The following is a 14,680-nucleotide window of genomic DNA, read 5'->3' as shown; positions in this document are numbered from 1 at the left end:
TTGTGGGATGACATCAAGAACATATACATGAAGAAAGCAAAAAGTCATTGAGAAGACAAGAAAGAAGGAAAAGGGCAAAAGGGATGTCAAAAGAGACACTGAAACTTGCTCTCCAGTGTAGAGATGCTAAAACACATGGAAGAAATGAGGAGGCCCAAGAGCTGAACAGAAAATTTCAAAGATCAGCTTGAGAAGATAAAGCCAAATATTACAACCAAATGTGCTAAGATCTGGAATCAGAAAATCAAAAAGGAAGAACACGCTCAACATTTCTGAAGCTGGGGGAACTGAAGAAAAAATTCAAGCCTTGGCTTTCGTTATTGAAAGATTCTCTGGCAAATTAATGAATGATGCAGAAAGCTTCAATAGAAGATGGAAGGAATACATAGAGTCACTGTACCAAAAGGAAATGGTTAATGTTCAGCCATTTCAAGAGGTAGCATATGATCAAGAGCCCGTGATACTGAGGGAGGAAGTCCAAGGTACATTGAAAGAATTGGCAAAGAACAAGGCACCAGGAATTGATGGAATAAAAATTGCAATCTTTCAAGAAAGTGAGGAGGCATAGGAGGCACTCATTCATCTCAAGAAATTTGGAAGACAGCTATCTGGCTGACTGATTGGAAGAGATCCACATTTCTGCCGATTTACAAAGAGGTGACCCAATAGAATGCGGAAATCATCGGACAATCTCTTTGATATGCCATGCAAGTAAAGTTTTGCTAAAGGTAATACAGAAACAGCTACAATCATACATTGACAGAGAACTTCCAGAAGTTCAAGGCGGATTCAGAAGAGGCCATGGAACGAGGGATATCACTGTTGATGTCTGATGGACCTTGGCTGAAAGCATAAAATATCATAAAATTGTTTTCTTGTGCTTTATTGACTATGCAAAGGCTTTCGATTGTGTGGATCATGACAAGCTATGGACAACATTATGAAGTATGAGTATTCCATGACATTTAATTGTGCTCATGAGGAATCTGTACCTTGACCAAGAGCAGTTGTTTGAACAGAAAATAGGAACACTGAATGGTTTAAAATTAGAAAAGGTATGCGAGAAAGTTGTATTCTTACACCATACTTATTAACATGTATGCTGAGTAACTAATCCGAGAAGCTGGATTCTATGAAGAAAGACATGGCATCAGGATTGGAGGAAGACTCATTAACAACCTGCAGTATGCAGATGATACAACTTTGCTTGCTGAAAGTGAAGACTTAAAACATTTACTGACGAAGATCAAAGAACACAGCCTTTGGTATAGATTACATCTCAATATAAAGAAAACAAAAATCTTCACCACTGGACCAATAAACAACATTCTTATCCTCAGAGAAAAGATTGAAGTTGTCAAGGACTTCAGTCTTCTTGGATCAACTATCGACACTCATGGAAGCAGCAGTCAAGAAATCAAATGATGTATTTCATTAGGCAAATCTGTTGCACAAGCCCTTCTTAAAGTGTTGAAGAGCAAAGATGTCAGCTTGAGGACTAAGGTGCGCCTGACCCAAGCCAAGGTATTTTCAATAACCTTATATGGATGTGAAAGCTGGACAGTGAATAAGGAAGACCATAGAAGAATTGATGCTTTTGAATTGTGGTGTTGGAGGAGATATTGAAAGTGCCATGGGCTACCAAAAGCACCAACAGATGTGTGTTGTAAGAAATGCAGTCAGAGTGCTCCTTGGAGGCCAAGATGGCCAAACTTCGTCTCTCATACTTTGGACATTTTGTTAGGAGGGACCAGTCACTGTAGAAGGATACCATGTTTGGTAAGGTGAAGGGTCAGAGAATAAGAGGAAGACCTCCAACGAGATGGATTGGCCAAGTAGCAGCATCAATGGGGTTATACGTGGCAACAATAGTGAGGTTGGCCCAGGATCGGGCAGTGTTTCAGTCTGTTGTGCATAAGGTTACTATGGGTTTGTACTGACTCGATGGCACCAAACAACAACAATAATAATTAAGTGTTTCACACCAATCACAGAGCCACTCAGTAAATGATAATTGCTATCACTTATAAGAAAATTCAATGTTATAAGTTTAGTAGTGGAATGAACGATGTGCTATGATACCAAAGGATGAAAAATGATAAATACAAGTTGGTGTATATGCAGCAGAAAAAACTAAATAGGAGGGATGATATATTTTATATCTTTTAGATTTCCTTCATTGAGAAACATTAAGAAAAAGATGAAAGAATTAAGACATTGAGTGTCTTTCAGATTAAAAAAAAACATGCAAGGAAGAATATAAATTTTTTTCCTTATGAATTATGTTTGAGGAGACAGCAAGGTGTTCAGGATTTAAAAATAAATATAATCCATGGTTGTTGTTGTTGAGTGTTATCAATGGTACCACATATTAATTGAAATTGACTAGAGAGTTTTGGAATCAGTGACATTTATTTAATAACCAGAGCAATCTATTCAACATCTATTATGTTTGTTGTTGTTGTGTGCCGTGGAGTTGGTTCCAACTCATAGCTACCCTGCATAGTGCTTCCGGAGCTGTAAATGTTTACAGGAGTAGAAAGCCTCATCTTTCTCTGATTATGTGTTTGGCACTCATTTTTACTTCATCCAAACATCCATAAACAAAGTATAAAACAACGCAAGTTGAAATTTGTAGGTGAAGGATTGATATCCTTATTTACTAGAAATACAATGCCTTTTTCTCAAGTCTAGAAGCAGTATCCAAAATTTACTCATGTTTCCAAGAATAAAAACAGTGTATTTAAAAACTGACTAAAATGATAAATTCAGTTATTTTCACTACAGAATGGGGCAACTTTAATTGGACTATTAGGTTTTATTGCAAAACAAACAATCATCAGATTAATCCTTAGCTATCAATTCAAAAGCAGCAAAAAAGGTCAATTCAGTTTCCTGCTATAGATATGGTTTAAATGACAGAAGAGTCTTATAAGCATGTATGATTTACATTGCAAAAAATGTCAATATTTCATTTTACAATTATTGTAAAAATCAATTCTTATAAGGCCCAGATCAAGGATAGATCTTAATATATCAAAAACAGAGTTCTGTTGGAAAAGTGTAGGTTCTCCTTTAGGATATTTCTGTAAAATCAAAGGCATGAACACCATCAGCATTCAAATAGGACTTTGTGAACTAACCAAGAAGTTGGAATTAATGTGATTATTCTTGGAGTTCAGTGCCTGTGACCAGCATCTCAGGGGATACTAGCTTTGATGACTGCATTCCAGAAATAATGAGTTTGTGTTTGCTTTTAGTGATTTTAAACCTTGATGTAGTAGATAAACTAATGGAGAGGAGGAAAACAATGTAAATAACTTTAGTTTACATTAGCAAACAATTACCGATTCATCATTTTGATATAAGTATATATTGGTCTCTGTATAGTCACTGGTTTTGATGCTATTGTATATGTATATGTAGAGAATATATCTAGATCTGTAGACTGGTTTCTAAGCATGATTAACATTTCCTTTATAAGTTTTAATGCATTTTATTGGGATTTAAAAAATTGCACAATTGTACTAAGGGGGAAACATTTTTTTTAAAAAAAAGCCACACACATCACAATGACTGGGACTTTGTAATGTAGCTCATCTGTAATTATGAGTGATGAAATAAAAAGCCCATGAGGCTGGCTGCATGAATACTCAAGAGTTTTCTTGTGATGAATTGATGTATTTCTATTTGTGTGACTTTGAAACTGATGGCTGACACTAATTGACACAAAGGAATGACTCTTCCTCCCCATAGGTTAAAGCATTCATTTTGCTGAAAAGAATGTCTAGCTTTCAGGCCTGTTCATCATGGAGAAAGATTATAAAAATGAGCCCCCACTCCCTTTTTGTTACTGTTCACAAAAGCAGGGCATTGAAATCTTAATCTTTTCCAAATCTCCTTTCATACTGCTGACCTCACAGGTGCCCAGAGAGCATTGATATTACAAAGTAAATTAAAATGAAAGAAAGAAGGAGGAAATAATCTTTACTGTCAGAGCGGAAACCAGAAAAAAAAAATGAGAGGGACAGAAAGTCTTCTTCACCGTGCTGTGATAACCAGCTAGAGGGTGTTACAAGGATGGGAAATGTAGAGAGAACGAGCATGAGTATAATTTGGGTTAGGGGGTATGTGTACTTGGACAGAGAATGTAATAAACTGAGCTAGAGCTAGGATGAAGTTGACACCAATTTTTTTTCTGCAATAATGTTAAACCCATTGACATCAAATTAAGTCTCATCAGGACTCTATTTGGATTACAATAAAAGCAAACTGTCACATCTTTCTCCCCTGAAGCCACTATAGTGTTCAGTCAGGAGCCAGTCACTTAACCATTGTGCCACCAGGAGTTGGTCCTAAATGTTTAACCATTTCAGTATCTCTTTTATGACCAAGAATTGTTGTTAAGTGCTGTCGAGTCAGTTCTCACTCATAATGGCACTGTGTAAAGGGTTTGAACCACTGAACCTGTAGTTTGTATTGTTTACTATACAGCACCATATCAGGAGTCCACATGATCAAGAATAGATAATTCTAAAGGAAGAAATCCAAGCTACTTTGTAGGAATTGGTGAAAATTAAGGCTGCAAGAATTCAAAGAATTACTCATTGAAATGTTTCAACAAATGGATGCAACACTGCAATCATACACTCATCTTTGTCAAGAAATTTAAAGACAGCTACCTGGTCAACCAAATGAAAGGGATTCTCATTCATGCCCATTCCAAAAAATGGTGATCTAATAGATCAATATGGAAATTATTTAATAATAGCATACACAAGTAAAATGCTGAGGAAAATTTTTTAAATAGTTGTAGCAGTATATCAACAGGGAACTGCCAGAAATTGAAACTCCATTCGGAAGAGGATATGGAATGAGGGGTATCATTGCTATATCAAATGGGTCTGTGTGGGATGCAGAGAATACAAGAAGTATGTTTACCTATGTTTTATTGACTATGCAAAGACACTATGGATAACATTGTGGACAATAGAAATTCCAAAACATTGAATTGTGCTTTTGTGAAACCTGCATCTAGAACTAGAGGCAATAAATAATTAAATAGAACAAGGGAATTATGCATAGTTTTACGTCAGGAAAATTGTGTGTTTCAGAACACTTGTTCAGTCTGTATGCTGAGGAAATAATCTGAGAAGCTGGACTATATTAAAAAGAATGTGACATTAAGATTGGAGGAAGACTCTTTAACAACCTGCAATATTTAGATGACACATTTTGTTTGCTGAAATAAAAAGAATTTCAAAGCATTTACTGTTGAAGATCAAAGACTACAGTGTGGATTACACCTCAACAAAAGGAAAACAAAAATGTTCACTACTAGAGTCAAAGAAACATCATGATAAATGGAGAAAAGCCTGAAGTTGATTATAATTTTACTTGGATCCATAATCAACACAATAGAGGCAGGAGTCAAAAATTTGACAATGTATTACATTGGGCAAATCTACTGCAAAAATCTTTTCAATGTGTTAAAAAATGAAGATGTCACTTTGAGGACTATGGTGTATCTGTCCTAAACCATAACATTTGCTATCATTTCATCTGCATGCAAAAAATGGACAGTGAATAAATAAGACCAAAGAAGAATTGATCTCTTTGAATGATGGTGCTGAGAAAGAATTTTTAATATACCACAGACTACCAGAAAAACAAACAAATCTATTTTGGAAGAGTACAGCCAAAATTCTCTTTAAAAGTAAGGATGGCGAATCTTTTTGTCTTACCATATGTTGAACATAATATCAGGAGGGACCAGTCTCTAGAAAAGGAGTTTATGGTTAGTAAGGTAGAGGGTCAGCAACAAAGAGAAAGAATGCTGATGAGATGGATTGACACAGTGACTCAAACATGGCAACCATTGTAAGGATGTTGCAGGACCAGGCAGTTTCCATTTGCTGTACATAGGGTAGTGATGAGTTAACCTGATGATCCCTAACAAAAATAACAGTCTTATTGGAGTAGATGTACTTGATGCAATAAAGGACACAACCATAAAAGAAGACCTCTTTTCAAGTTTAAGACTTTTAATAGTTTGAAATGAAACAGACTCCTATCCTTGGGGGGGAAAAAAAAAAATTAGGGAGATAAAGAAAGTAAATGTTATGAAGAGGTCAAGAGATTAGCATTTCTGAAAAAATACTGTATGCAAGGCAAAACAGTCATATTTTTCTGCATCTTTTATGCTAGCAGCAAGAAATTGTAAATGACAGATTTCAGAAAGATATATGAAGCCAAGCAAATAGTAAAGTGCATGGTAGAATGATAGATTTACCTTTGATTCCAGAAAATCCTGAAAGAGAAACAAGATAAAAGTGCCCAAGGAAATTCACAAATCCCTAGAGCTCTCTATCAGATAATAACCCACCATAGAACACATTACTTCCAGACTTTCAGACAGGTTTGGATCTAGGTCACATTCACACTGAGCAAATGACTTATCTTCTGTGAGCATATGATGGCTAGTGGTAGAATTTAATTAGTTCCTATTTATAAAGCACTGTATTACTCAGATTCTAATCAGGAAACAGAAACCATACTAATTGGTATGGTACTTTAAAAGACAGAGTTATTAAGAAAATACTCTAAAAATATATTTATGTAGAATCTTTAAGTAAGTAACTGAAAAAGACATGAAGGAAACTAAGCAGTAGCAACAGCAGGAAGTAGCTACCATCCATGGGACTGGAGGAAAAACATTTGAACTATTAATACTTAGAAGATTGAAGGAGGGGTTCCAGGAGTCTGATCGCAGATTCGTGAGGAGAAGCTGATGATGGTGTCTCTGACGAGACATCATCAACCCAGCTGATGGGAAAAACTGTAAATTGTATTCAACAGCTGCAACAGAACAAATTTCTGTTTTTATGGTGAAGAAATATTTCTACGGCAATATTGATGGGAACTCTGGTGGCTCTGCAGGAAACATGAGTTTATCTGTGTCCTTAGAAATTCAGTCTCAGAAACCCTATATGTTGTTGTTGTTTTTGTTGTTGTTAGGTGTCATCAATTCAGTACCAACTCATAACAACCTTACGCACAACAGAAGAAAACACTGCCCGGTCCTGAGCCAACTTCACAATTGTTTCCATGCTTGAGCCCATTGATACTGCCACTTTGCCTATCCATCTCACTGGGGGTCTTCTTCTTTATCTCTGACCCTCCACCTTACCAAACATGATATCCTTCTCCAGTGACTGGTCCATCCTGACAATATGTCCAAAGTATGAGGCACGAAGTTTGGCCATCCTGGCCTTCAAGGAGAATTCTAGCTGCGTTTTTTCCAACATTGATCTGTTTGTTCTTTTGGCAGTGCATGGCACATTCAATATTCTCCTCCAACACCATAACTCAAATGCATTAATTCTTCTAGGATCTTCCTTATTCATTGTCCAGCTTTCACATGCATATGAGGTCATTGAAAATACCATGGCTTGGGTCAGGCACACCTTAGTCCTCAAGCTGACATTTTTGCTCTACGACACTTTAAAAAGGTTTTATGCAGCAGATTTGCCTAATGCAATACTTCATCTGATTTCTTGACTGCTGCTTCCATGAGTGTTGATAGTTGATCCATGAAGCATAAAGTCGTAGAAAACTTCAATCTTTTTTCCATTGATAAGAATGTTGTTTATTGGTCCAGTGGTGAGGATTTTTGTTTTTCTCTTCATTGAGCTGCAATCCATACTGAAGACTGTGGTCTTCTATTTTCATCAGTAAATATTTTAAGTCCTCTTCACTTTCAGCGAGCAAGGTTGTATCATCTGAATATCCCTGAGTCTTCCTCCAATCCAGATACCACACTTTTCTTCCTATAGCCCAGCTTCTCGGATTATTAGGTCAGCATAGATGTTGAATAAGTATGGTGAAAGAATACAACCCTGTCACACACCTTTCTTAATTTTAAAGCATTTAGTGTTCCCACATTCTGTTCAAACACCTACATCTTGGTCCATGTACAGATTCCTCATGAGCACAATTAAGTGTTCAAGAATACTCATGCTTTGCAACATTGTCCATAGCTTGTCATGATCCACACAATAAAAAGCCTTTGCATAGTCAATAAAGCACAAGTAAACATCTTTCTGGTATTCTCTGCTGTCAGCTAAATCCACTGGACATCAGCAATGATATCCATCATTCCATGGCCTCTTCTGAATCCAGCTTGACTCCTCAATAATGTAAGTTGAGGCTTGAATTTTTCCTTCTGTTCCCTCAGCTTAACAAATGCTAAGCATGTTCTTCCCGTTTGGTTTTCTGACTTCAGTTCTTCGCACGTTTCATTGTAATATTTGACTTTGTCTTCTGGAGCTGACTTTTGAAATGTTCTGTTCACACTTCAGTTACATTAGAACGCCAGCCCGAGTCCAGAGCTGATAACAACACTGAGCATGCATATGAAGTGATTCCGTCGAATAGATGAGTGACACTGGATTATGTGGCAAATAATTTGCAAATCAGCCATGGCTCTGCCTATGAAATAATCCATGGCAGACCTGGGTTTTGTAAAGTTTGTTCAAGATGGGTATGGAAACAACTCACAGAAGAGCATAAACAGAAGTGTTTGAACATATGCAAATAAAGTATGGACAGATTCTCAAAGGAAGGAAAATGTTTCTTTTAAAAAAATCATTACTGGTAATGTGACATGAATTCATCACTATACACCTGAGCATAAACGGCAGAGTATGGAATGGGAACATCCTCAATCACTGACCACAAACAAGTTCAAAAGTCAACCATCAGCTGGAAAATTCATACTTGCAATTTTCTGGGATTTTCAAGGGCCAGTATTGGAACACTGTAAGGGAAAAGTTCAACAATCAACAGTGCTCATTACAGTGAGATGCTCACGGATGAGCTGAAGCCTAAACTTCAGATTAAACACAAAGGACTGGTCTCCAAAGGCATTGTGATTTTGCATGACAATCAATGTTCACATACCTCTACTCACACTGCTGACAATTTGCAAAAACTTTGTTTGGAGGTATTAAAGCATTTTCCCCATCATTCTGATTTTGCTCCATCAGATTTTCACCTGTTTGGTCCCCTGAAAACAGCCCTTGGAGATTGAAGATTCACCTCTGATGAAGAAGTGAAGACAGTGGTGCATTTGTGGTGCACAGCTCAGACTAAAACACTTTTAATAAGAGAATAAGAAAGCTTGATGACAGATGGGCAAAGTGTATTGAAAAATCAAGGAGATTATGGTGAAAAGTTATATATTTGTCTTTTCTAAAAGTTGATTAAAATAAATTCTATAGCCAGAGTGTAGAGAAGTTTTGACAACCTCATGTGTGTGTTTATATATATTTATATTGTGGTAGTGATGTGCAAGGGAGTCAGTTCTGACTCATAGCAACCCCGTATAGGGTTTCTGGGGCTATAAATCTTTATGGAAGCAGAAAACCACATCTTTCTCCCATGGAACTGCTGGTAGTTTGTTGTTATTTTTTTTGAACTGTTGACCTTGAGATTAGCAGCCCAATTTGTAATCACTACACTAGCAGAGCTAGCTATATATATATATCTGGAATCTTGGTGTGGTGCTGTGGGTTAATGCGTCAGACTGCAAAGCCATTTGAACTGCAAGATTGATGGTTCAAGCTCTCCAGCTGCTCCTCGAAAACCCTATACAGGGTTGCTATAGGTCGAAACTGACTAGACAGCACTTCACAACAACAATATATATATTCAGATTATTCTGGTATGGTATTTCAGAAATATGTTCAGTATAATCACTGCACTGGATTTAATTTAATTTCAATTAATTTAAAAATCAGGCAAATCATGATTTTCAGTCCAGTTAAGGTTTTGATATTATAAGATTATTAACCTCAGATACTTGTGGTAGTCATGGAGACACCCTATGAAATCTTTCATCAAAAAATATTTATCCATTAGCTGCAAGAAGTAAAGACAACTGAAAACCTCCAGCTGCAGCATCTACCAGATCAATCATAGTGTTTGAATTGAGGCTATGCTCTTTCTAAGAAACTTCCAGCCAAACCCTAAGTGATAAAGGGTATATGAGCCTATCAATTTCTGCCCAAAATGGGAATATTAATAGTTAATGTTTGTACTGGAATTCCTCCTGGGTTGGTTAAGATATCCTCAGAGCAGCAAGAGAGTTTGAGGCTCTTCCTACCCATCTTTCCTTTACCTTCTCCTTGCCCAAGGGTCAGATTTCTATTATAATATGAAGTCTTTACTCTATTCCTTCTCCCCTCCTCCCCTTTATCCTTCATAGACATAACTCTTTTTGAGTTTTTTTTTGTGTTGTGGTTTTTTTTGCACATCCAATACAATTCTGACAACAGTTTCTTAGAAGAACCAAGTGAAACATCTCTCCAGATTTTTTCATATTCTAAGAGCTTTAGAAAAGCAGCATTCTCTGCATACGTATATGAGAGGGGAACTATTTAAATGATAGCTATTTTGCCAGTTCAACAGGCTATGTAAGACTATTTCTTAAATCATAGTTAGCCTGTATATATAGAAAAACAGCATTATCTGAGCAGCTAACATCTTAGGAATTTTGGCAACACCAAGACTTACCTACTCTGTTTTACTACTACTCTGTTGGTAATAATCTTTATTTTGGCAAAACTTCAAAATGACCTTAACGTTTTGCAACAGCAGAGAAACATAATAACTAGCTTATAGCATTGAAATAAGACAATTAATGGCAAAAAAAGAAAGAAAAAAAAAAGAGTTCTTTCTGCTGTATGTAGCATATTCTTGAGTAAAACTGAAGATCTGGTATATCTTTGTAAAAAAAAAAGTATCTGAAACTTTTAACATTTCATCTCAATACATTTTGCAGCAGTGGAAGAGTGTTTCCAGATTATTTTATTCTTGCAAGTGGTGCCCCTCACTTTGAAAATTAATGATGATAAAAAAAAAAAAGACATAATGCAATTTAAAAAATATATTATTACATGCAAAGCATCTAGATAGGGCATTTATCTCATAACTTAAAAGTAAACCTCTTTTTAACCCCTTAAAAAAACATTTAAAGATTGAAATAGTTGTTTCTTTAGAGTTTCTATCTACTTTTCTATGTTTATGTGTTGTATCCAATAAAAAAGATTCTTAAAACTTCCCATAAATTATCTTATGACAGCAAATTCACTATTAGCCATATAAATCAAGCAAGGATTAAATCATGTCTGGCTAGTCAGACCAAGCTTTTGCTGCGCATTATCCAAAATTGAACTAACACATATTATGACTTTTTCTGACATAATTTATAGAAATCTGGCCTTTTATGACTTCCATAGCTTTTATTCCTTATTCCTTATTGATTATAAGTCAACCAAGTTTGCCTTGGGACATCTAGTTAGTGGTGATTCAGATTCAGGTCTGATACAACTACATTTAGCTAATGTAGAGAAAATAAAATAGATGCCTCTCAACAACTACTAGAAAAACAGCAGCTCACCTAAACCAATTATGCTTTTTTATGATGGATCATGGCCTTAATAATAAAAGCCATTAACAAATCCCCACTCAGCTCTGATCTGATCTCTGCATTGCTGAATATATCTCAGTGAAGCCTGCACTCTCCCCATGCAAGTCATGTCCCAGAAAACAGTGCAGATACAAAAAAGAATATTTTCTGTAGACACAAAGTTCTTTGGGTCATGACTACCTATTTATAAAAAATACTAAATACATTAGTTACTTTTGTAAGTATTTTCAAAATTAATTTTCTTAATTTAACTAATTACTCTATTAATACTCTTACTCATATAACTCCAGATAGAACAACTCAGTTTCTTGTAAAACAAAAGTGGCAGTCATAATATATTTGGATCATGGTGTAGTGCTGCTGCAGGATAATGTGCTGGACTGCAAGGTCAGTTTGGACCACAAAGTCAACGGTTCAAACCTACCAGCTGCTTCTCGAAAACCCTATGCAGGGTCACTGGCGGTCAGAACTGACTCACAGCACTTAACAGCAACAGCAATATAGCTATTTGCATTTGTATCTTCTAAAATATTATCATTTTTAAATTGTGTTGCTGTTAGGTGCCATTGAAGCAGTTCTGCGCCATCCTAACAATCTCTCTATGCTAGAGCTCACTGCTGCTGCCACTGAATCAATCCATCTTATTGGCAGGCCTCCCTCTTTTTTGGTGACCCTCCACTTTACCAAGGAGTCCTGGTGTGGTGCTGTGGGTTAATGCGCCAGACTGCAAAGCTGTTTCAACTGCAAGGTTGGCAGTTCAAGCTCACCAGCTGCTCCTTAAAAACCCTATACAGGGTCGCTATGGGTCAGAATTGACTCGACGGCACTTCACAACACAACAACAACCACTTTACCAAGTGTGATGTCCTTCTCCAGGGAATGATCCCTCCTGATAATATGTCAGAAGTATGTGAGACAAAGTCTGGTCATATGTTCTGGTAATATGTCAGAAGTATGAGAGACAAAAGCTGTGGTCTTCAACGGTAAGTATTTTAAGTTCTCTTCATTTTCAGCAAACAAGGTTGTATTGTCTACATATTGCAGGTTGTTAACAAGTCTTTAGATTTCTGGTGTGGAGCTGTGGGTTAATGCTCTGGACTGCAAAATCAGTTTGAATCACAAGTCAGTGTTTCCACCCTACCAGTTGGTCCTCAGAAACTCTAGACAGGATCCCTATGGGTTGGAACCGACTCAATAACACTTAACAGACAACAACAATGAGTTTTCCTCCAAACTTGATGTCACATTTTTCTTCATATAATCCAGCTTCTCAAATCATTTCCTCAACACATAGACTGAATAAGTATATTGAAAGAATATAACACATAAATCTTAAAATAAGTCATTCTTCCTACCTAACTTTATAACTGTACTTAAACTGATTATCCAAAAGAAGAAATGAAAATGTAGACAAAAATATTTACATGCATTTTGCCTTTTTGTAAATAAAATATCAAAAATAGTTTATGAAGCCAATTGCAAGGGAATAAATAACTGTATTTTGTTGTTTCTTCTTAGTAGAATAATATGCAACAAATTTAAATAATATTTATAGTTTACAGATGCTGACTCCAGGTGTGGTGCTGTAGGATAAACTCTGGACTATGCTCCTCAAGGTTGGAAGTTCAAACGCACATGCCAATCTCAGAAAACTCTAGAACAGGGTCCCTATTAGTCAGAATTGACTCGATGGCACAACAAATAGATGTAGAGAAGATGCATAGATTGTATTTATGGTTAAGTGCAGTTCATGCAATTTTTTAAAGTTGTGTGATAACAACTATGTAAGCAGAGAAGTACAAATTGATGATGAAGAAATATCACAAAGAAATGGCTTAGAGTTTTTGTCTTTGTTTTCTCCTTTTGGGTGCTTTTCTATATCTCAAAATTTTTTCTGAGTATGTAATTTTTATAGCTGGGAGTAGGGGATTCACGCCTTTGTCTTTTTTTATTAGCACATCATAAAGTAATCATTCTAATATACAGATTTTAAAGTAAGATAAATCCAGAATGCACCACTGTTGTTGTTAAGTGCTCTCGATTTGGTTCCGACTTATATCAACCCCATACAGTGTTTTTGAGGAGCGTCTGGTAAGCTTGAACTGCTGATCTTGCAGTTCACACTACCTTGCAATTCAGCACATTAGCCCACACCACCACACCGGGACTCCATAGTTAATTAAATTCATCAACTGTTCCCTGAGATGACTATATACACAGACTGGAGCTGTACACTGTATGATTATTACAAATCAGGATAAGTGAAGGATGGTTTATGCAAAAATATGAGGCACCAAGCATCCCTCCCATCTATTCAGTTGGGTTTGATCATTTGTTGCAAAGGCCAGGCCGCACACTTACAGGTTACAATTTGGGGTCAGAAATGCTCAGGACACAGCTGTTAAAAGTCTGCTACTGATAAATGCCCATAGGACACCCACTCACCATAAGCCTCAGCATGGACGTACTCAGCTCTAGCTGCATGGGTCAACAAATACAGCTCCCCCACTTAAATGCCTGGAGGCATCCTACTCTACAAACAAGTTTTCTGTCCAAAATCATTCAGCTTTACTGGGTCTGTGGGCGGGAAAGCCCACTACTTTTTCTCATGCTCTGTTTCTTGGTTCTGCTGCTGCTCCTTGGCTACTCCTCCATGTCAGTTTCTGTCTTTGAGTCTAGGAGGTTCAGTGCACAGGTATATCAGGGTTCAAAGGACACATTCCACTCCTGGCTCTTTTTCTTTGATAGTAGTGAGATTTCCCCTCTCCTACTTCTGAGACGGTTCATTTTAAACCCATGCTAGAATTTCAAGTTTTTCCAATTAAAATGAACTCCACTAACATCTGCAGCTGAATCATGGTATCCTATCAGTACCAGATCCCACCTTCTCTTACTCAGACCCAGCAAGGCAAAAACGTTTTGTGGGCATTACAGGGTATGGCTGCAAGGTCAACAGCCCAAATCTACCAGTCATTACGGAGAGAAAAATGAGGGTTTCTGCTCTGGGAAACACTTGCACCCTCAGAAACCCTATTCAGGGTCACTATGAGTAGGAACTGACTTGGTAGCTGTCAAGGTCCTATTTCGGGGTCCAGCCTCAACAAGGAAGTGTGGGTGTCACGAAGAAGGGAGATCTGGCGGTGAAAGGGATAGAGAAAGAGAGAGACGAAATATATACAAAAAAGACAG

The 14,680-nt window shown here is 36.9% G+C and overlaps 1 pseudogene; it reads left to right on the top strand.

Moving 5' to 3' along the window:
* Positions 1-5,722: 5,722 nt before the first annotated feature.
* LOC102814591 overlaps positions 5,723-14,680 on the top strand; it is a 17,537-nt pseudogene continuing 8,579 nt past the window's right edge.

This window comes from Chrysochloris asiatica, unplaced genomic scaffold, assembly GCF_000296735.1.
Source record: "Chrysochloris asiatica unplaced genomic scaffold, ChrAsi1.0 scaffold00058, whole genome shotgun sequence".
In the NCBI taxonomy this organism is placed as follows: domain Eukaryota; kingdom Metazoa; phylum Chordata; class Mammalia; order Afrosoricida; family Chrysochloridae; genus Chrysochloris; species Chrysochloris asiatica.
This window is presented reverse-complemented; position numbering and strand designations above follow the sequence as displayed.